Below are 22792 nucleotides of genomic sequence, written 5' to 3'. Positions count from 1 at the left end.
CAATATGCGGGGATGGGGGGTCCAGGTGCAAATATTGCATCGGGGCCAATTACGCCCCTGACTGTAGGATTACCAGCATGTGACATCTCCATCATGGGCCCCCGATCAGTGCATAGGAATAAATGTGATATTCTGGTCATGGGCGCCGATACTTAAGAGTTTATTGCCCGACCAGACTAACATTAAAGAAGGTGCATTATATTCAAAGGAAAATGAAAATATTGATTTGGACCAATAGTTAAATGGGATAAGCCAGAAAAGGCAATTTGTGAAAAATTACAAGTATTGATTGGATATGACCTATATTTTACCGAGCGGAGAAATCACGCGGCAGACGGTGCGGTGTAGTGTGCGCTAACGGCTGCTACAAGATCACAACACCTAAAATGATCCTTCAGTCCTCCGGGACGCCCTGATTACCCGCGGATTGGGGTCCAAAGGTGCGAGAAAAAATACAAAAATCCTCAGGTTCAGGGACAAAAAATCACCGGATCTGGGTGAAATCCAAAATAGTTAACCAAAAAAACTCATGGTAACCCATGATCATGTCATGGGTGTGAATGGTGCCCAAATCGCCCCGCCACGGGGGTCACGCCACGTAAATGCGCTCACTGCTTGGGTCACCACTACGTACAGCGCATTGCTCTCAGTGAGGGGCAGGTGAGGGGTAATATTCCAAAAGGGGGGGTCCTTAAGAAATATTTGCACTTGGAACTTATGTATTAAAAGAGCATTGAAATGTTTATTGTGTAAACACAAATGCAATCTAAATGCACATGGAGCGCGCGACGTCTCATCATAAATGCATGAGGGATGAAGAACACGCATAGCGAGGCGCCTGAAGGTCACCGCAATGTCCTGGATTGAGGCATGGGTGTAGGGTCTCTATTTTTCAATGGACCCCGATGGAGAAGCTATCTGGCATGTCATGGCAGTCCAAGTGTGTGGCAAAGCAATCCGGCCTTTATCTGAGCTTTTAATTGCTGCTGTCCTAGTTAATTGAGCAAAATCCACGTTATTGTCAATCCCGGCAATCACCGGGATGGATGCGGCTCCTAAACACATATCCTAGTGGCACGCCACCATGTCTACTGCCTCTCATTCATGATCAGGACACCACTCAGCACCACCTGGGGGTCTTGAATCGGTGGTGGTCCGCGGCTCTGCGTGTGCCCTCCACAATAAGAGTATTCGTTCTTCAGATTGGCATCTATAATATTAAGATTCATTATGGTAATGATAGTTCAGTGGTCAGCACTTGGTTTGGAGGAGTCACTAGTTCTGGGGATAGTGAAGGAGTCATTAGCACTGGTGGTCTAGGGTAGTAGAGGAGTCATTAGTTCTGGTGGTCTAGGGTAGTAGGGGAGTCATTAGTTCTGGTGGTCTAGGGTAGTAGGGGAGTCATTAGTTCTGGTGGTCTAGGGTAGTAGGGGAGTCATTAGTTCTGGTGGTCTAGGGTAGTAGAGGAGTCATTAGTTCTGGTGGTCTAGGGTAGTAGGGGAGTCATTAGTTCTGGTGGTCTAGGGTAGTAGAGGAGTCATTAGTTCTGGTGGTCTAGGGTAGTAGAGGAGTCATTAGTTCTGGTGGTCTAGGGTAGTAGAGGAGTCATTAGTTCTGGTGGTCTAGGGTAGTAGGGGAGTCATTAGTTCTGGTGGTCTAGGGTAGTAGGGGAGTCATTAGTTCTGGTGGTCTAGGGTAGTAGGGGAGTCATTAGTTCTGGTGGTCTAGGGTAGTAGAGGAGTCATTAGTTCTGGTGGTCTAGGGTAGTAGGGGAGCCATTAGTTCTAGTGGCTTATGATAGGGGAGGAATCATTAGTTCTGGTGGTCTAGGGTATGGGAGGAATTATTAGTACTGGTGGTCTAGGGTATTAGAGGAGTCATTAGTTCTGGTGGTCTAGGGTGGGGGAAAAATCATTAGTACTGTGGTCTAGGGTAGTAGAAGAGTCATTAGTTAAGGTGGTCTAGTGAAATGGAGGAATCATTAGTACTGGTGGTTTATGATAGAGGAGGAATCATTACTACTGGTGGTCTACAGCAGGGGAGGAATCATTAGTACTGGTGGTCTAAGGTATTAGAGGAGTCATTAGTTCCGATGGTCTAGGGTAGGGGAAGAATCATTACTACTGTGGTCTCGGGTAGTAGAGGAGTCATTAGTTTTGGTAGTCTAGGGTAGGGGAAGAATCACTAGTTCTGGTGGTTTGGGAGATTAGTCACTAGGACTGGTGGTTTGGGGTAGTAGACAACTCCCTAGTTCTGGTGGCATAGGGACGTAGATGATTCACTTGTTCAGGTGACTTAGTATAGTGGAGTAGTCACTAGTTTTGGTGGTCTTGGGTAGTGGAGGAATCAGTAATAATGATGGTCTAAGGTAGAGGAGTCACTAGTCGTGGTGGTCTAGAGTAGTGGAGGAGTCACTAATAATGATGGTCTAGGGCAGTTGGAGTCACTAGTCCTGGTGGTCTAGGGTAGAGGAGGTTTTATCAGTACTGGTGGTCTAGGGTAGAGGAGGTTTTATTAGTACTGGTGGTCTAGGGTAAAAGAGCTGCTTCATATTTCATTTCATGGTTGTCTTGGTAAAATATGGGGTTAGCACCTGGCACTCTGCTGTATATGAGGGGGTTAATATATGCTTCTTTTTTAAGCTGCTGGGAGGGTAATTGTAAAATATTCCGTAGCTATGGAACAAATTGCTGCTGTATAAACAGCGACAAATTAATAAATAATGATCCAATAAATTTGGTCTAATGGAGGCGGCGGAGCAGATCTGTGCCACCGAGGCGATGATCACAGGCAGCCGCCGACCGGTGGAGGCACTCACCGCAATGGAGGGTATATTCTGCTGAAAAATTCCAAAAAAGCAAAGTTTACAGATCATATATTAATTATTTAGATCTGCCTGTGTGATGTGAAAGGTAAAAATATCAGAATATTGAATGTGAGTAAGAGCCTGCGCTGAACTTCAGAGCTGCATTTATAATTCTTCTGGTCTTCATTTGAGTCATTCAACATATAGCCAGAGGCGAGCGCCTATAATGGAATAGTGAGTGCAGCTCTGGAGTATAATACAGAATGTAACTCAGGATCAGTACAGGATCAGTAATGTAATGTATGTACACAGTAACTGCACCAGCAGAATAGTGAGTGCAGCTCTGGAGTATAATACAGGAGGTAACTCAGGATCAGTAATGTAATGTATGTACACAGTGACTGCACCAGCAGAATAGTGAGTGCAGCTCTGGAGTATAATACAGGAGGTAACTCAGGATCAGTAATGTAATGTATGTACACAGTGACTGCACCAGCAGAATAGTGAGTGCAGCTCTGGAGTATAATACAGGAGGTAACTCAGGATCAGTAATGTAATGTATGTACACAGTGACTGCACAAGCAGAATAGTGAGTGCAGCTCTGGAGTATAATACAAGATGTAATGTAACTTAGGATCAGTAATGTAATGTATAGTATGTACACGGTGACTGCATCAGCAGAATAGTGAGTGCAGCTCTGGAGTATAATACATGAGGTAACTCTGGATCAGTAATATAATGTATGTACACAGTGATTGCACCAGCAGAATAGTGAGTGCAGCTCTGGAGTATAATACAGGAGGTAACTCAGGATCAGTAATGTAATGTCTGTACACAGTGACTGCACCAGCAGAATAGTGAGTGCAGCTCTGGAGTATAATACAGGAGTTAACTCAGGATCAGTAATGTAATGTATGTACGCAGTGACTGCACAAGCAGAATAGTGAGTGCAGCTCTGGAGTATAATACAAGATGTAATGTAACTTAGGATCAGTAATGTAATGTATAGTATGTACACGGTGACTGCATCAGCAGAATAGTGAGTGCAGCTCTGGAGTATAATACAGGAGGTAACTTAGGATCAGTAATGTAATGTATGTACACAGTGACTGCACCAGCAGAATAGTGAGTGCAGCTCTGCAGTATAATACAGGAGGTAACTTAGGATCAGTAATGTAATGCATGTACACAGTGACTGCACCAGCAGAATAGTGAGTGTCGCTCTGCAGTATAATACAGGAGGTAACTCAGGATCAGTAATGTAATGTATGTACACAGTGACTGCACCAGCAAAATAGTGAGCGCAGCTCTGGAGTATAATACAGGAGGTAACTCAGGATCAGTAATGTAATGTATGTACACAGTGACTGCACCAGCAGAATAGTGAGTGCAGCTCTGGAGTATAATACAGGAGGTAACTCAGGATCAGTAATGTAATGTATGTACACAGTGACTGCACCAGCAGAATAGTGAGTGCAGCTCTGGAGTATAATACAGGAGGTAACTCAGGATCAGTAATGTAATGTATGTACACAGTGACTGCACCAGCAGAATAGTGAGTGCAGCTCTGCAGTATAATACAGGAGGTAACTTAGGATCAGTAATGTAATGCATGTACACAGTGACTGCACCAGCAGAATAGTGAGTGCAGCTCTGCAGTATAATACAGGAGGTAACTTAGGATCAGTAATGTAATGTATGTACCCAGTGACTGCACCAGCAGAATAGTGAGTGCAGCTCTGCAGTATAATACAGGAGGTAACTTAGGATCAGTAATGTAATGTGTGTACACAGTGTTGGGTTGGCCTCTATACTGTGCTGTAGTATAAAGTTATTCTTCCCTACACACAGCACATCATGGGTCACATACACTTCAGATTGAAGCTCTGTACATAATGCAGCCATGTGTATGACGCAGAGGAGGACGCAGACAGAAGAGGCCGCTATGTAAGGACAGTATATGGCTCCTTTGCAGTCCAATATCTCACCATACTGCACAATAACCCCTGTAGGTGATAGTGGCCCCTATCTCTGGAGCCCCTGTTGCCCCATGGTGTGTCTGGATGTTGGGGCTTCAGGGCCTCCTCTGATGATTGCAGAGTGTGAATATTAAACCTTCTTACCTTGCATTAATATCCGTCCAGGACGTCTCTTTATCGGGTTTAGTGGCTTTTATTTATCAGATCTTTGGAATCGTCACAAAACTGAAACATTTCAGTGTAAAATTGCTGCAATAATTCAACATGAATGCAAAATAACCCTCATAGAAATATTCTGTAAGACAATGTGTAATGTATTCTGGGTTATGGGGCCTCGTGTGCTCGGGGAGGGGGGGGGGGGGGTCTGTTGATGGCCGCATCTGGAGGAGCTTGAGGGTCACAAAAAGGAAAACCAGGAGAATCTGGATCGTAAATTGAGAGGATGAAGAATGTCTGGAATTTCCAGGATTTCACCTTCCTTGTGTCACTAATTACTGGGTTGTCAGTCAGAGATAATGGATGAAGCCTGGAGACAAGTCCCCTCATGCTGAAGGCTTCCTGCGTCTTCTCACCGGTGCTTGAGTTTCCTTGGTAGGACACTTCGAAATCACACACTTTGGATCCTCACGTCCACCATCCACATTTGTATTTTGGTCTAGAAATACTTTTTTCCATTAAAAATGTTTCACCATTTGCCTTCCACAGCCTTTGCTTTGCCCTGTCTATTGCTGGCTGCAGAATGAGTTAACTAAGAATCCTTCAGTGAGCCCACTATGAGTTATAAACTCCCTACCTGTCATTTTCTGAGCTCCTCTCAGCTGATCTATGACCACAGATGCCATCAAGGTCATCGGGGCAGCATGGTGGCTCAGTGGTTAGCACTGCAGTCTTGCGGTGGCTCAGTGGTTAGCACTGCAGTCTTGCGGTGGCTCAGTGGTTAGCACTGCAGTCTTGTGGTGCCTCAGTGGTTAGCACTGCAGTCTTGTGGTGGCTCAGTGGTTAGCACTGCAGTCTTGTGGTGGCTCAGTGGTTAGCACTGCAGTCTTGTGGTGGCTCAGTGGTTAGCACTGCAGTCTTGCGGTGGCTCAGTGGTTAGCACTGCAGCCTTGCAGCGCTGGGGTCCTAAGTTCGAATCCCTCCATTTGCAAGGAGTTTGTATGTTCTCCCCGTGTTTGCGTGGGTTTCCTCCGGGTTCTCTGGTTTCCTCCCACACTCCAAAGACATACAGATAGGGAATTTAGATTGTGAGCCCCAATGGGGACAGCGTTCCAGATGTATGTAAAGCACTGCGGAATATGTTAGCGCTATATAAAAATAAATATTTATTTTTTATTTTTTTTTTCAAGGTAGAATCAAAGATCCTGTAAAAGCCAAAAGGTGCAACATTTTTTTTTAAAAAAACTAATAGAAAAATGATTTTTAACCCCAAACACCTGCATTTAAGTAAAAAAAAAAAAGCCAAATTAACCCAATGTGGACAGTCCCTTTAATGGCTTCCTACTGTAACATTTGTCAAATTATTTTTGGAAATAAGGTTTTGTTGTTGCATTGTTCGAAATCATTTTTTGGGTGGTCTTCATTGCAGCTTTGCAGGGAGCCGGAATCCCACCATGGAGCAAATCTGTACGGAAAAGGCAGGTTCTTCTCACGCTTCAAAAATACACTCGGAGGTCATTTGCTTCCAAAGAAAATAAGTCCCCAATGGGGACTAATGTGAATAATGGCAATCTCTGTACAGCGCTGCGGGATATGTTAGTGCTATAAAGAAATTGGATCATATAATGTAATGGAAAATGGGAAAACAAAACAAATTCAACTCTGACATTAATTATTAATTTTCAGGGGTTTTGTTTTTACGGCATTTTTATTGCTTTTTGTTGTATTTTTTTGTGTGTGAGATGCAGCAGCAAAAAAAAGTAAAGTTTTCACAACTGCTCATTCAGCTGAAATGCATTGCGGTGCCGAGACTCGTCAGGTCCCTGCACTGTGATACACGCTGCCAGACAAGCAGAAGCCGGCAGCTTTCATCTGTGTCCCAGCGACTGAGGGCGGCGCATGGCAATGGTGTCATACGTTGCAATAGCACCGACACCGATGAAAGCTGTCGGCCACTGTGCGCAGGCTACACAGAAGGACGCTGTGTGGCATGGGGTCAGGGATGGTGAGTACAATGTTGTTTTTTGCATTAGACAGAACGAAGACATATATACCAGGATGGAGACATATATACCAGGATGGCAACATATATACCAGGAAGGGAACAGTAGATAACAAGAAGGGGATAATACAGTATATACCAGGAGGGAGACAGTATATACCTGGATGGGTCCAGCAGGGGGATAGTATACACCAGGAGGGGGACAGTATATACCAGGAGGGGCCCAGGAAGGGGACAGTATATACTAGTAAGGGGATTGTATACACCAGGAGGGGGACAGTATATACCTGGAGGGACATAGCAGGGGGTGGACAGTAGATACCAGGAGGGGGACAGTATATACCTGGAGGGGTCTAGCAGGGGGATAGTATACACCAGGAGGGGGACAGTATATACCAGGAGGAGCCCAGGAAAGGGACAGTATATACCAGGAAATGGATTGTATACACCAGGAGGGGGACAGTATATACCTGGAGGGGCCCAGCAGGTGGACAGTATCCACCAGGAGGTGGACAGTAGATACCAGGAGGGGGACAGTATATGCTAGGAGGGGCCCAGGAAGGGGACAGTATATACCAGGAAGGGGATTGTATACACCAGGAGGGGGACAGTATATACCTGGAGAGGCCCAGCAGGGGGACAGTATACACCAGGAGGGCCCTAAGAGGGGGATATTAGATACCAGGAGGGGGGCAGTATATACCAGGAGGGGCCAAGGAAGGTGACATATACACCAGGATGGTGATATTTATGCCAGGATGAGGACACATTTTTACCAAGATAGGGTTATATATACAACAGGGTGTGGGCTAGAATGGGGAACATATATGCCCTGATGGGGGACTTACTAGGATGGAGGGCATATATATACTAGGAAGGAGCCCAGGGTCGGGGACATTACTACATAATGGGGGGGGCAACTCGTATGTCTTTACAGGATGTAGAATGCTAAATGTATACATTCATACACCTGACCAACATAAGGGGGTAGTCCTGGTCTAAATTTTGCACCAGGGCCCATCGAGCTCTATTTCCGCCACTGACCATTAGTGTTTGTGCACAGTCTTTTTGCTGGGTTTTTGGAGTGGAAACTCCAAGTTTTCTCACATGAAGCTCCATCAGGAAGACGGTCGTTTTCCTGAGGTGGCTTCGCCGGCGCCATTCTCATTGTTCTTGCAGCATCTCTCATTCTATACTGTTAAGCTTGGAGAGTGGGGGCTTCACTTCTTTAACCACTTCAGGGTTTCCACACCCAGAGGTGGCTAAACAAAAAGTGGTCTAAGATGGAGCTTGTAAGTAGTGAGACCCCTAGTGGCCCCTAGAGGCCATACAACATATACCATATTGCTGCACTCAGCGATGTCGTTTTGATATTACTATTCATTGTGTCCATTTTTTATTGTCGCTTAAAAAAATAATTGATAGAATATATAACAAAATTGCAAAATTTGAGCCTGATACACGCTCCTCGCCTTGTTTGTTCACACCGGTGGTTGTGATGCATTTTTCGCCTTGAGGTTCGGAAAAATTTTTGCAACATCTTGCAGCATTATATGAAATAAGCCGGCGAGTACCCTCTAATCCAGGCCCCTAATGACCGATGCCTTTCATACGTTTCCTCGCTGCGGCCTTGACATTGGAAATACCTGGAGTAATTGCCAAGATGGATCGGAATAATCTGGCGGAGCGGCGCGGAGGCGCACAAAACGCTGGCTGTTTTTAGTAACACGAGAGATCGGCCGTGCACCTGCTTCCCCTCACAGCCTAAACATAGAGCGGATTATTGCAGGGTCTAAGGAGCAACGCTCTGCAGACCCCATCCCAGGAGGTCTCGACAGCTGCACCTTGTCTGACAGCCAAATCCATGAGTCCGGCCAAGAAATGTGCAAACTCACAATCAGGGTATATTTAGATGTTTTTGTCACTAACTTTTGCCCTAATTTTTGGAATCAAAGCAAAAGTAAAACTTTTTTTTAATCAAAATTAAAAAAAAAATTAAAAATAATGTGAAAAATTCTGAAATTCCCCTTAGAATGCAGCGCACTCGGCCGGATTCCATGAATGTATAAGATGAAGGGACGGCTGTGTTTGGATGGGGCGCTTCAGGGCCCGGTTGTGAGGGTCTCAGCAGTTGGACCCCACCAATCACAAAGTTATGACATATCCTGCGTATAAGGAGATATTTTAATGTTAAGAATAAGCCTCTAATACAATATTTATACTTAATTATTTTCTAATAGAGGTGGCTACAAAACGGAAACCTTCCTAGTTTCCATCACTAGGACATGTGGAAAGTGTGGTCTAAAGTAGCAGATGAGCGGGATAATCAGATACACCGACGAGCAGTGGCCCCAGTGCAAAATTCAGACCTGGCCCCCCCATCCCCGCCCTCCTCGGGGTACAGGATAATTACACTGACACTTGGTTCTTTCCCTCAGCACCCAGCTTTCCCATACTCCGATATCCCGATATAATATCCAATATTATAATGTATGTCATAGTCCTTCATTTCAAATAATGCATCTCATAGTCCTCTATACATTATAATACACTCCCCATAGTCCTCTATACATTATAATACACTCCCCATAGTCCTCCATATATTATAATACACTCCCCATAGTCCTCTATACATTATAATACACTCCCCATAGTCCTCTATACATTATAATACACTCCCCATAGTCCTCCATATATTATAATGCACCCCATAGTCCTCCAAATATTATGACACGCTCCCCATAGTCCTACATATAGTATAATACACTCCCCATAGTCCTCCATATAGTATAATACACCCCTATAATCCTCCATATATTATAATACACTCCCCATAGTCCTCCATATAGTATAATACACCCCTATAATCCTCCATATATTATAATACACTCCCAATAGTCCTTCATATATTATAATGCACCCCATAGTCCTCCATATAGTATAATACACCCCTATAATCCTCCATATATTATAATACACTCCCAATAGTCCTTCATATATTATAATGCACCCCATAGTCCTCCATATAGTATAATACACCCCTATAATCCTGCATACCTCCATATATTATAATACACTCCCCATAGTCCTCCATATAGTATAATACACCCCTATAATCCTCCATATATTATAATACACTCCCCATAGTCCTTCATATATTATAATGCACCCCATAGTCCTCCATATAGTATAATACACCCCTATAATCCTGCATACCTCCATATATTATAATACACTCCCCATAGTCCTCCATATATTATAATACACCTCATAATCCTCCATATATTATAATACACCTCATAATCCTCCATATATTATAATACACCTCATAATCCTCCATATATTATAATACACCTCATAATCCTCCATATATTATAATACACCTCATAATCCTCCATATATTATAATACACCTCATAATCCTCCATATATTATAATACACCTCATAATCCTCCATATATTATAATACACCCCCATAGTTCTCCATATAGTATAATACACCCCCATAGTCCTCCATATAGTATAATACACTCCCCATAGTCCTCCACATATTATAATACACTCCCTATAGTTCCCCATATATTATAATACACTCCCCAGAGTCCTCCATTTATTATAATACACTCCTTAGTCCTCCATATATTATAATACACTCCCCATAGTCCTCCATATATGATAATACACTCCCCAGAGTACTCCATTTATTATAATACACTCCATAGTCCTCCATATATTATAATACACTCACCATAGTCCTCCATATAGTATTATGCAGCCCCCATATAGTATTATGCAGCCCCCTGAACCCTCGGGCCGGATCACGATCATTCCGCCCCTGCTGACGAGCAAAAGGATAACAATATCTCACCATCCTCTGCAGCTTTGTGCGTGAGACGACTTTCCTTTTATAGACAATTATCTTTTCTATCTCATACATAAATTTGACTTGTAACTATTTAGCATATATGCAGATTTTTGTCATGTCACTGCATTGTTACTGTTTTGCTCTTTTTCTCCCTGTTTACTACAATTACAACTTCTCACATTCCCTAAGAGGCAAATTGTGCACGCTGTGATCGGACATGTGCACAACCCCATAGAATAACATAGGTCTGATTACTGGACAGATAGCACCAGGACCGAAAACACATTTGTCTGCATGAGCCCTTAGGAAGAGTGTGCACATCCAAGAAAGGGGGAATGTGCTTAGTGTCGCCCAAGAAAAACCTGGCTCTTCAGCATCAAGAGGATATTTACTAGAATCCTCCAGCACAATTAATAGCAAAATCCTTAATGGCTTCTTCCGTCTGTCCAGAGGATGAGAATTCACTTTTCGAAAACGCTCTGGACTCAGCAATAATCCCCCAGACCCTCTGGAATGGTACCGATAACGGGGACACTGGGTACACCGCATCCGGACACACAGTATTACAGATAAGGGCACGCTATCACTGTGTGCAGTATATTCTGCCGAGTGTACGGCTCTTCTCCAACGCTGAACAGGCACACTTACAAAAAAAATATTTTATGTTGAATATTTTTTTTTATTATTATTATTATGATTATTATTTATTTTTTATTTATTTGTGACATATATATATACACACACACACACACACATATTCATATATATATATATATATATATATATATATATTTATTATTTTTTATTTTTTTTTTTTTTTTTTATCTTGAATTATTGCAGTTTTCACTCTGGTCGCACATGGTTGACACTTCTTGATTTAAGCCACTTCATTGCCAGTTTTGGGATACTTCAACATGTAAAATATAAATATAATATATAAATAAGTTATATTTGCAATTCTGATGCAAAATGGACACATTTTAATATAGATTTCCTTAGTTTTGGGTGACAACGTTTAAAGGATCATTCCCATCTTCCTAGCTCGGTATTGTCGGATAATGGTACTGTTGCAATTTGCTTCCTAGTAAAATTTGCAGCCATGATTGCGATATTAACACTTTTGTTTACTGGTCTTTGCCCAGGAGATCGACCACCTGTCATGATTCCTCTGTGCGGAGCATCTTGCACGCAGGTGATGCTCTGCCACGCCTTCCTGAACGACAGAGCCGGCAGTGACGTGTTTCCTTTGTGTAGAGCATTTTGCATTTGGAGATGCTCTGCTGTGTTTCTTTGAGCACTAGCTGACAGGTTGATTGACAGCACAGGTCACATGCAGGTTTTGGGAGGTGCTTTTCTCAGTTGATCTGTTTCATTACTGGGTATGGGCTCCCAGAACCTCACCAGTCGTACTCTCTGGTTCTGCAGTTGTGCTGTTGGCCTGTGTTCCTGCCTGTGTTCTGATCTTAGTTTTTTGACCCCGGACCGTTCATTGACTCCTCTCTGCCCGCTCCCTGTTCTTGTTGTTACCTTCTGGCTTCTGACCTCAGACCATTACCTGACCATGTCTCTGTCTGCTCCCTGAATCTAATACGTACTCTCCTGGAATTCTGAACCTCGGCTTGTGACTTGACTGCGTTTCTGCCTTCTCCCTGTGTCCTGTCATGTCCTCCTGTTTCCTGACCCCGGCTTATCTGACTACCCTTCCGTCTATACTATCTGTAAGTAGTGACTAGCCTCGCACTATAGCTGTTGTCTACCTTGAAATCACTGCCAGCGATGGTGGAGAGCTGCACCGTGATCTGCACGGACGTCTTTTAGTATCAGTTCCTCATGTCAAAGACACCGATAACTCATCGACAGCTGATCTGGACAGTAGAAGACCTCACACGAGTTTACATTCTAACCTTAACGCTCAATGATGATGGATAATGGCATGTGTCACATACCAGTCAGCACCTAAAATCACTCCTAAAGGGAAGCAAAAAAGTCTGGTCAGCTCCTTAAAGGTGCGGTGCGAACTTGAGAATGCGGCTCCGACCAAGTCCGTTGGGGAGGAGTGGTGCCAATGTCAACGGGGCTGTTGGAAATAACTGATCATTACAAAAGTAATACAAAATATTATTACTGCTTCTCGTGAATATACTCCTACTTAATATAGGGCAAACCAAACAAACGGAGTAACACATCCACTAAAATATATAATTTATTGACATTTTTTTTAAAAATCACATATCAAATAACAGTACAGAATGTGCACATTCCCTTGAGAAAGCTACTATAGGCGAAACGTGCGTCGGGGCTGCCGGGGCTCCTAAGGAGATGTTCTCCATTCAATATGGGTAAGCTGACATTCCAGCATTGATAAATCACAGATCAAATAACAGTACAGAATGTGCACATTCCCTTGAGAACGCCACTATAGGTGAAAGGCGTGTCAGGGCTGCCGGGGCTCCTTAGGAGGGCTTCTCCATTCAATATGGGTAAGCTGACATTCCACCATTGATAAATTACATATCAAATAACAGTACAGAATGTGCACATTCCCTTGAGAAAGCCACTATAGTTGAAACGCGCGTCGGGGCTGTCGGGGCTCCTAAGGAGGTGTTCTTTATTCAATATGGGTAAGCTGACATTCCAGCATTGATAAATCACATATAAAATAACAGTACAGAATGTGCACATTCCCTTGAGAAAGCCACTATAGTTGAAACGCGCGTCAGGGCTGCCAGGGCTCCTTAAGAGGTCTCTATTCAATACGGGTAAGCTGACATTCCAGCATTTAGTGGTGATATGATATATACACTCACTTTCTCATCCCACCCTGAGACTGATGTAATATAGTCAGCCTTTAACCCTTTGTCTGTAGTTTGACTTTCTTGGGGTTCCTCCTCTATTAGTGAGATTTATGTCCAGAACGTCCCTCCTTATACTTTGACCTCTGTACTGTTATTTGATATATGTGATTTATACAGACTTTTTCAATAAATGATATATTTTAGTGCATGTGTTTCTCCATTTTAATGGTTTGACCTAAAGGCAGTAGATTAAGGTTGGCTCCCAAAAAGTCATAATATGATGCCCAAACTAGACTGGTGCCCACCCGGTCCATCGGTCCCCCTACGCGAGCCCCGTACATACACCTACCCCCATCCCACCCCTTTTTCTGTTCTTCCTTGGAATCTTTTCTCACTGTATATCGCCACTTTACATTTTTATATACTTTTTTTGTATAAAACGAAACATTTTGTCCCCAATCTACCCGTTCCGCGGAGCTGCAAAACATACCAGATGGGAATGTAATACTTGACAAGTATATAAGCTAAATATATCAATCCCGCAATGTATTTTTTTTCCTTCTTCTCACATCTTATTGCAAATTTTACATACTGGAAAAGCAGATGGCGATAGCTATCCTGTAAGTCGTGCCTAATGAGAACTGCCATACACTAGTGTGCACGGAACTGCAAAATACAAGGACATTAGGAGGATCAGACTGTGGATTGTCCTAAAAATGTGTTTTTAATGTTCTCTGTACATTGCCCGTTGGTCATTATTGGTTCTTCCAAAGATCTACATCCCCAGACATCACTCCTCTGATCTATAAATCTTCTGCATTGATACCTGGAACTAATAAATTAAGCCGTCCATGCACAATAGATAGCAGTTGGCTCCCATACTGTAGCACCAGCATCTGTGCAGAGACACCAACTTACCACTCCAGCCGGGTCATGTCCTCCCCTTCACTTCTCCGGCCATCCACATGTGCTGCTGCCTCCTTCCCCTCCTGGGGCCTGTATATGGCACACAGAGTTTCTGGGAGTGCACCTGAGACGCGCATGTGCAAACTGGCCCAACAGCTGGTGTGCCATTTCCCAGAAATGCCACTCAGCCTATGGTTGACAGGCACTATGTGTTTAAGGCACCCTCCCATTAGGGGAGGTGTCTGCGCGATAACCTTTAATTAGTCTGTCAGTCTGCTAGATGTCAGGTCCTTAGCTCCTATTCTGCTATTCCTGTGTCCGTTTCCAGTACCTACCGTTCCATACCTGTCTATCCCTGCCGTGTCCACCATTCGTGTCCGTAAAACTGGCCATTTTTGTGTGCTAAGTATCTCACGTTTTGCATGTTTTTCATAGCAGGAATGCAAGTCTATATTCCCATACTCATTGTTGCATGTATCCTAGAACTACAGAGTGCAACCGTCTCCTTTTTGTTACTAATTAGCCAGGATGGCTTCCCGCGGACAGGTCCTATATGACACTATAGGGTTAGCGGCCGCTGGGAGTTGGTGCATGGTATACCGTATTGGAAGCATAGTTTACCTGTTGAACATTGTGTGTCAGAATTGGGGTTTCTCTCCAATCTGCAGATTTTCTACTAACATGGATGATCAGTGAGTAATTTGACGGTCTCAGTAAGGCCGGGGGTCTCTGCATTGCTTACCTAGAGGGTCTCCACAGTCACTAACCGCTCCTGCTAATACACTTTGTGAAAATGCGCATTCGAAATCAGACAATCCCTTAAAGGAATTTATCAGAATTTTATAGGTGTCAGTTTATTGAAAATGTAGGGTTTTTCGATGTGACACTGACAGTATTAAGAATCTATGAAAAGATTCAGTGCATAGTGCAGCAGTGTGCACTGCGCTCGGCGTGGCGTTGGGGGGGTTAACGCCGACCCAGAACCGCGCTCCTCTCAATCTGCTCCTAATCCTATAAAGAAGATAGATGGTTTGTTGTTACCTGAAGCATTAGTTACGCTATTACAGAAGGAATAAAACCAAAGGCCATTCATTCACCTGTCAATATTTTCTTAGGGCAGCAATTCAGATCCGGCTGGTAACGTGCGGTCACCGGCGCTCACCCTAAATTATTATTAATGCCCGTAGAATGGGATATGAGATGTAGCTGTGAAAGTGTTCATTAGATTTATCGTCTGCCACATACAGATCAATTGTGCTGCGTGTGCAGAATGGCCGCATCATTTACATAACCACAATGTTTCCTTCTATATACACTTATATGTGACAGCTTTTATACCGTAGGGTAGCCATCATATTCTACATGGCACATGGAAAGAGGGGTCCGGTCACGGGTTCTATATTGGGGTCCAGGAGCCTCATGTTAGGTTCTGTGCACACGTCCGTTCTCTTGGTCCCCGTTTGGTTCTGGTCCCCGTTTGCTTCTCTTCTCTCTTGGGCGCCGTTCACATGATTGTTCTCTTCGGATCTCATCCTAAATCTATAACAATTTCCCCCCACATATCACGTGCCAGTTATAGCAGGTGTATACCTCTGCGCCACAGGGACCTTTGTATTCCCTGTAGGTCCAGGAACAGTGACATGCAAACGTTTGCGCACCCCTGGTCAAAAATTACTGTTATTACGAACAGCTAAGCAAGTTAAAGTTTAAATTATCTCAACAGCATAAAGTTAAAAATGCTTAATTTCCTTTGTATTTTGTGAAAAAAAAATATTTTCATCTTTTATATTTTTTATTTAACAAAAAAGGAAAATGGGCTGATGCAATAGTTTGGGCACCCTGAGTGGTTAGTAGCTGGTAACACCCCCTTTTGCAAGTATCACAGCTTGTAAATGCTCTTTGTAGCAGCCAATTAGTCTTTCATTTCTTTGAGGGATTTTCATCCGTTCTTCCTTGGAGATGTCTTCCAGTTCTGTGAGATTCCTGGCTCGTCTTGCATGCACTGCTCTTCCTTGGAGACGTCTTCCAGTTCTGTGAGATTCCTGGCTCGTCTTGCATGTACTGCTCTTCCTTGGAGATGTTTTCCAGTTCTGTGAGATTCCTGGCTTGCCTTGTATGCTCTGCTGTTCCATGGAGATAGCTTCCAGTTCTGTGAGATTCCTGGCTCGTCTTGCATGCACTGCTCTTCCTTGGAGACGTCTTCCAGTTCTGTGAGATTCCTGACTCGTCTTGCATGTACTGCTCTTCCTTGGAGATGTCTTCCAGTTCTGTGAGATTCCTGGCTCGTCTTGCATGCACTGCTCTTCCTTGGAGACCTCTTCCAGTTCTGTGAGATTCCTGGCTCGCCTTGTATGCTCTGCTCTTCCATGGAGATAGCTTCCAGTTCTGTGAGATTCCTGGCTCGTCTTAAATGCACTTATTTTCCTTGGAGAAGTCTTCCAGTTCTGTCATCTAGCCACATAATTTAAAATCTGTGGTTAGCTCTCAAAAGGACAATGCATGCAAGACAAGCCAGGAATCTCACAGAACTGGAAGAATTTTCCAAGGAAGAGCAGTGCATGCAAGAGGAGTCAGGAATCTCACAGAACTGAAAGACATCTCCAAGGAAGAGCAGTGCATAGAAGACGAGCCAGGAATCTCACAGAACTGAAAGACATCTCCAAGTAAGAGCAGTGCATGCAAGACGAGCCAGGAATCTCACAGAACTGGAAGATGTCTCCAAAAAAGAGCAGTGCATGCAAGACGAGTCAGGAATCTTACAGAACTGGAAGACTACTCCAAGGAAGAGCAGTGCATGCAAGACGAGCCAGGAATCTCATAGAACTGGAAGAGGTCTCCAAGGAAGAGTAGTGCATGCAAGACGAGCCAGGAATCTCATAGAACTGGAAGAAGTCTCCAAGGAAGAGCAGTACATGAAAGACGAGCCAGGAATCTCATAGAACTGGAAGACTTCTCCAAGGAAGAGCAGTGCATGCAAGACAAGCCAGGAATCTCACAGAACTGGAAGATGTCTCCAAAAAAGAGCAGTGCATGCAAGACGAGCCAGGAATCTCACAGAACTGGAAGAAGTCTCCAAAAAAGAGCAGTACATGCAAGACGAGCCAGGAATCTCACAGAACTGGAAGACGTCTCCAAGGTAGAATGGATGAAAATCCCTCAAACAATAATTGCAAGACTCTTAGCTACTACAAAAAGCGTTTACGAGCTTGATACTTAACAAAGGGGGTGTTACTAGGTTCTAACAATGCAGGGTGTCCAAACTTTTGCATTGGCCACAATTTCCGTTTTTTGTAATTTAAAAATGTAAAAGATGTTTTTTTTGGGGTTTTTTTGCCTAAAATACAAAGAAGATGTATCATCTTTAACTGTACGCCTTTTAGAGATCATTTCATCTTGAACTTGCTTAACTGTTCATAATAACAGTTTTGACATGGGGTGCACAAACTTTTGTGAGTCACTGTATGACTGCAACCCCTGCACCCCTTGCAGCTACACCGCTTTGTCTTGGCCAGGTGCTTTGTGTTGATTTTTCCAACAGCAATTTTACTAAAGGAAAATGAAAACCTTTTCACGTCTCCCCAAATGACCTAATTGTAAAACAGAGAAAACAATCTGGACGTTCGCCAGCGGAGGATTAATAAGAATGTGCAGAATTTTTACGCAGCCCCTGAGTCGTCGCTTTCAATGCGAGTAACCAAATCCCACATTTATATTAGACTCTCCGGAAAGGACAAAAAGACGATTACATTGTGTGGATGCGCAGCACGTGGACACTGACGGCCGGGTGAGTTATGCGCCTGGCGCCGTTATATTGACGACGTAAAGAGGATGATTTATATTCAAATTTCCAATTTTATTCGATACTTTACAGCCCAATGTCATGAAATGTTAAAATCCTCCCCAGAAATAGACTCAAGTGGAGACTTATCTCCGGTAAAAGAAAGAGAAATAAGACATAAAGGAGCTACAACCAGCCGTGGTGCATCTGGGTAGAGGGCAAGCCAGCCATATTGAAAATTAAGCAGGTGGCCATTGCTTACCTTCCAACTTTCCCCAATTTGATACACAGTGCTGGCGTATTTAGGCGGAAAAAGGACGAGGTTTATGTAATTCCTGCCAAAAACTAGAGTTTCTGAGAGGGTCACTGAACAGTCCCAAGACTTAATGGGTCACATTTCCCACTTTATACCTATAGAGCCTTCTGTCTGAAATATATTTAGGGTAACACTTCTAACGGATACATCTGATGTGAGGCTCAGATGTGATTTTACTGGAGTCTATTCCACTTACACTTGATTGATAATGTGATGCCTCCTCCCATTCTGTCAAAGGCTATACAGCAAAGCCAACGACAGCTTCAAAGAACAGGTAAAATCCATTCATAATGACTGCTCTGACCAATGTGAAAGTTTGAATATTCAAATTTTGAATAGTTACAAAATATAATACGAAAACATTCCTCCAAAAAATTCTGCCCCAAGCTATGCAGCAAAGCTGACAACTAAGCTTCATATAATAGGCAAAAATCAGCTTGTTATGATTTCTATAGTGGCCAGTGTGAAAGCTAAAATATCACAAGTTGTTAAAAGGGATAATTGCAAAACCACAATACAAAAAAACCCCAAATAAAACAAAATAGAATAAAATTCTGTCCAAAGCTGTGCAGCAAAGCTTTGGCAAAAATTTGCTTATGATTTCTATAGCGGCCAGTGTGAAAGCTAAAATATTGCAAATTTTTAAAAGAGATAATCGCAAAAAAATACAAAAAAAAACAAATAAAAAATAGAATAAAATTCTGTCCCCAAGCTGTGCAGCAAAGCTGACAAATAAGCTTCATATAACAGACAGAAATTATCTTGTTATGATTTCTATGGTGGCCAGTGTGAAAACTAAAATATTACAAGTTTTTAAAAGGGAGAATCGCAAAAAAAAATACAAAAAATTACAAATAACAAAAAATATTAAAATTCTGTCCCATACTGTGCAGCAAAGCTGACAAATAAGCTTCATATAACATACAGAAATGATCTTGTTATGATATCTATGGTGGCCAGTGTGAAAACTAAAATATTACAAGTTTTTAAAAGGGATAATCTCTAATAAAAATACAATAAAAGGCAAATAACAAAACAATAATAAAATTCTGCCCCAAGCTGTGCAGCAAAGCTGAGAAATGAGCTTCATTAACAGGCAAACATTTGCTTGTTATGATTTCTATAGCGGCCAGTGTGAAAGCTAAAATATTACAAGTTTTTAAAAGGGATAATCGCAAACAAAAATAATACAAAAACCCCCAATAAAAAAAAAATAAAATAAAATTCTGTCCCATACTGTTCAGCAAAGCTTACAAATAAGCTTCATATAACATGCAGAAATTATCTTGTTATGATTTCTATGGTGGCCAGTGTGAAAACTAAAATATTACAAGTTTTTAAAAGGGATAATCGCAAATAAAAATACAAAAAATGGCAAATAACAAAAAATAATAAAATTCTGTCCCATACTATGCAGCAAAGCTGAGAAATGAGCTTCATTAACAGGTAAAAATTAGCTTGTTATCATTTCAATAGTGGCCAGTGTGAAAGCTAAAATATTACAAGTTTTTAAAAGGGATACTTGCAAAACAAAACAATATAAAAACAAAACTTCTGCCCCAAGCTAAACAGTAATGATAATAATTTGGCTTAATATAATAGGAAATAATCAGTTTCTTGTGACTGCTTTAGTGTCCAGTTGTAGCGCTCACTCACTCACCGCGCCGGCCGGTTCATGTCCTCCCCTGCACCCGCCAGTCGCCCATGTGTGCTGCCGTCTCCTTCCCCTCCCGGGACCTGTGCTTGGGGCTCATGCATATGCACACAAGGCCCTCCTTTTAAAGGGCTGGCGTACTTTTCCAGGAAATGCCTCTCAGCCTATGGCTGAGAGACACTATGTATTTAAGGCACCCTCCCATTAGGGCTGGTGCCTGAACAGCATGCTTAGTTAATTTGGCTGCCAGTCTGCTAGCTAGTTGTCAGGTCCTGAGCTCCTGTCTGTCACCTGTACCTGTTTTCCCATACCTATCTGTCCCTGCCGTGCTCACCATATCTGTCCATACCTGCCTGTCTGTCTGCCTCAGCCATAATATAAAATAATGATATAATAATAATGATATTTATTCGTTTATATAGCGCTATTAATTCCACAGTGCTTTACATTCATTGGCAACACTGTCCCCATTGGGGCTCACAATATAGAGTCCCTATCTGTATGTTTTTGGAGCCATCTCACCTGTACCTGACAGCACCTGTGTCTGTTCCTGAGTCCGTCTCCTGTCCGGTCTCTGCCCTGGGTGTGGTACCAGGCATCCACCTAGTTAAGCCCCTACCATTAAAGGGTATATCCCCTGTGGTCCAATAGCTCCACTAACACCGCTCGCTACCCCCAAACCGTGAGTGTTACACCAGTGAGGAAACTCGAATATTACATGTTTGTAAAGTTGCAATAATTAACCCATTACTTGCCAAATTAGCAATTTTCATATTTTTTTATTAAATGACAGATTTTTAATGATCTGGGTCCTAATTAATCAGAAACATAGTTTGCCAAATTATAATTAATAATAATTAAATTAATAATTAGTAATTAATTATTATAGATTAATAATAATTAAAATTAATAATAATTATTAAAATAATAATTATTTGATATAATTATAAAATCTTGGTTGCTAGAACCAAAAGATTAGGCGTCCCAAAAAAAGGACATTGGTAGATAATAGGTTGTGTAAAAATACCAAAAATTTTAAAAAAACAACATCAGACAAACATTCGGTCCCAAGCGATACAGTAAAGCTTCATATATCAGGAAGATAAATCCGTTTGTTATGACCAATGGGAAAACTCAAATTGTTTAAGTAGTAGTCACCAAAATAAATACAAAAAATATAGAAATATGGTTTTAATAAAACTTGATAAAGAATATGTCGTCCTCTAATTATACTCTCCCTTTAAGATGTAAAATAAGTCAAGTTGGGGAATGTACGAAAGAATGGACACCCTGGTTCCGGCAGTAAAAAGTTGCATATTTTTGTGTATTTTTTACCCCAAAGGCTGGGAAGTGAGGTGGAATCTCTGTTTGGACAAATAATTGCAACAATGTTTCACTTTTTTTGTTAAACTAGAAGGAGCTTAATAGGAGGGAGAACAAATTTACTATCATTTAGGCTACTTTCACACATCAGGTTTTTTCCATCAGGCACAATCCGGAAAAAAATGGATAAAACGGATCCGGTACCGCATCCGTTTTATCCCCACAGATTTGCATTGTTACCGGATTGTGCCTGATGGCTTTGCGTTGCATCTGTTTTTTTCCGGATGCGGCAAAATTAATTAAGGCGGTGGCCGGATGGAACGTTTCATGTAACGTTTTTTGGCCCCTTAAAAAAACGGATCTGGCACGATACGGCGTGTTTTAAAATGGAAGCCTATAGATGCCGGATCCGGCGTAATGCGGCAAAAAAACGGATGCGGCTGCCGGATCCGTTTTTGTAAACTGAGCATGCCCCAATGTTTTGAAAAAACGGATCCAGCAAAAAAAAAAAAACGGACAAAACGGATGCAAAAACGGGTGCAAAACGGATCCAATTGATCCGGTTTTTTTTACGCATCCGGCATAACTGATCCGTTAAAAAACGGATCCGGTGGATACGGATTTTACTTTTTTTGGGTACTTTCACACTTGCGTTTATTTCCTTCCGTTACAATCCGCCCTTTTGGAAAACAGCGGAATCCGTTAACGGATTCCGCTGTTTCCCATAGACTTGTATGGGTGACGGATTGTACCAAAAGGACCTGCGTTGCTTCCGCTGGGCGACGCTCCGTTGCTTCCGCCCAGCGGGAGGAACGCAGCATGTAACATTATTTTGAGCAGCGGAATCCTCTGGATTCCACTGCGTATGCTCTTTTTTTTTTTTTTTTTTAAATCAAACTTTATTTTGGCTCGCGGTGGCCAAACGTTCAGCTGAGCGCCCGGCCGTCGGCAAGCGACAGCGCTCAGCTGAGCGACCGGCCACCGGCATGCCCGGCCGCCGGCAAGTCACAGCGCTCAGCTGAGCGCCCGCCCGCCGGCATGCCCGGCCGCCGGCAAGTCACAGCGCTCAGCTGATCACCCGGCGGCCGGCTGCAGGGAGCGATCAGCTGATCACCCGGCGGCCGGCTGCAGGGAGCGATCAGCTGATCACCCGGCGGCCGGCTGCTGGGAGCGATCAGCTGATCACCCGGCGGCCGGCTACTGGGAGCGATCA

The sequence above is a fragment of the Anomaloglossus baeobatrachus genome, chromosome 10, assembly GCF_048569485.1.
Source record: "Anomaloglossus baeobatrachus isolate aAnoBae1 chromosome 10, aAnoBae1.hap1, whole genome shotgun sequence".
Lineage (NCBI taxonomy): Eukaryota > Metazoa > Chordata > Amphibia > Anura > Aromobatidae > Anomaloglossus > Anomaloglossus baeobatrachus.
The sequence above is the reverse complement of the archived record's forward strand: the minus strand, read 5'-3'. Positions refer to the sequence as shown.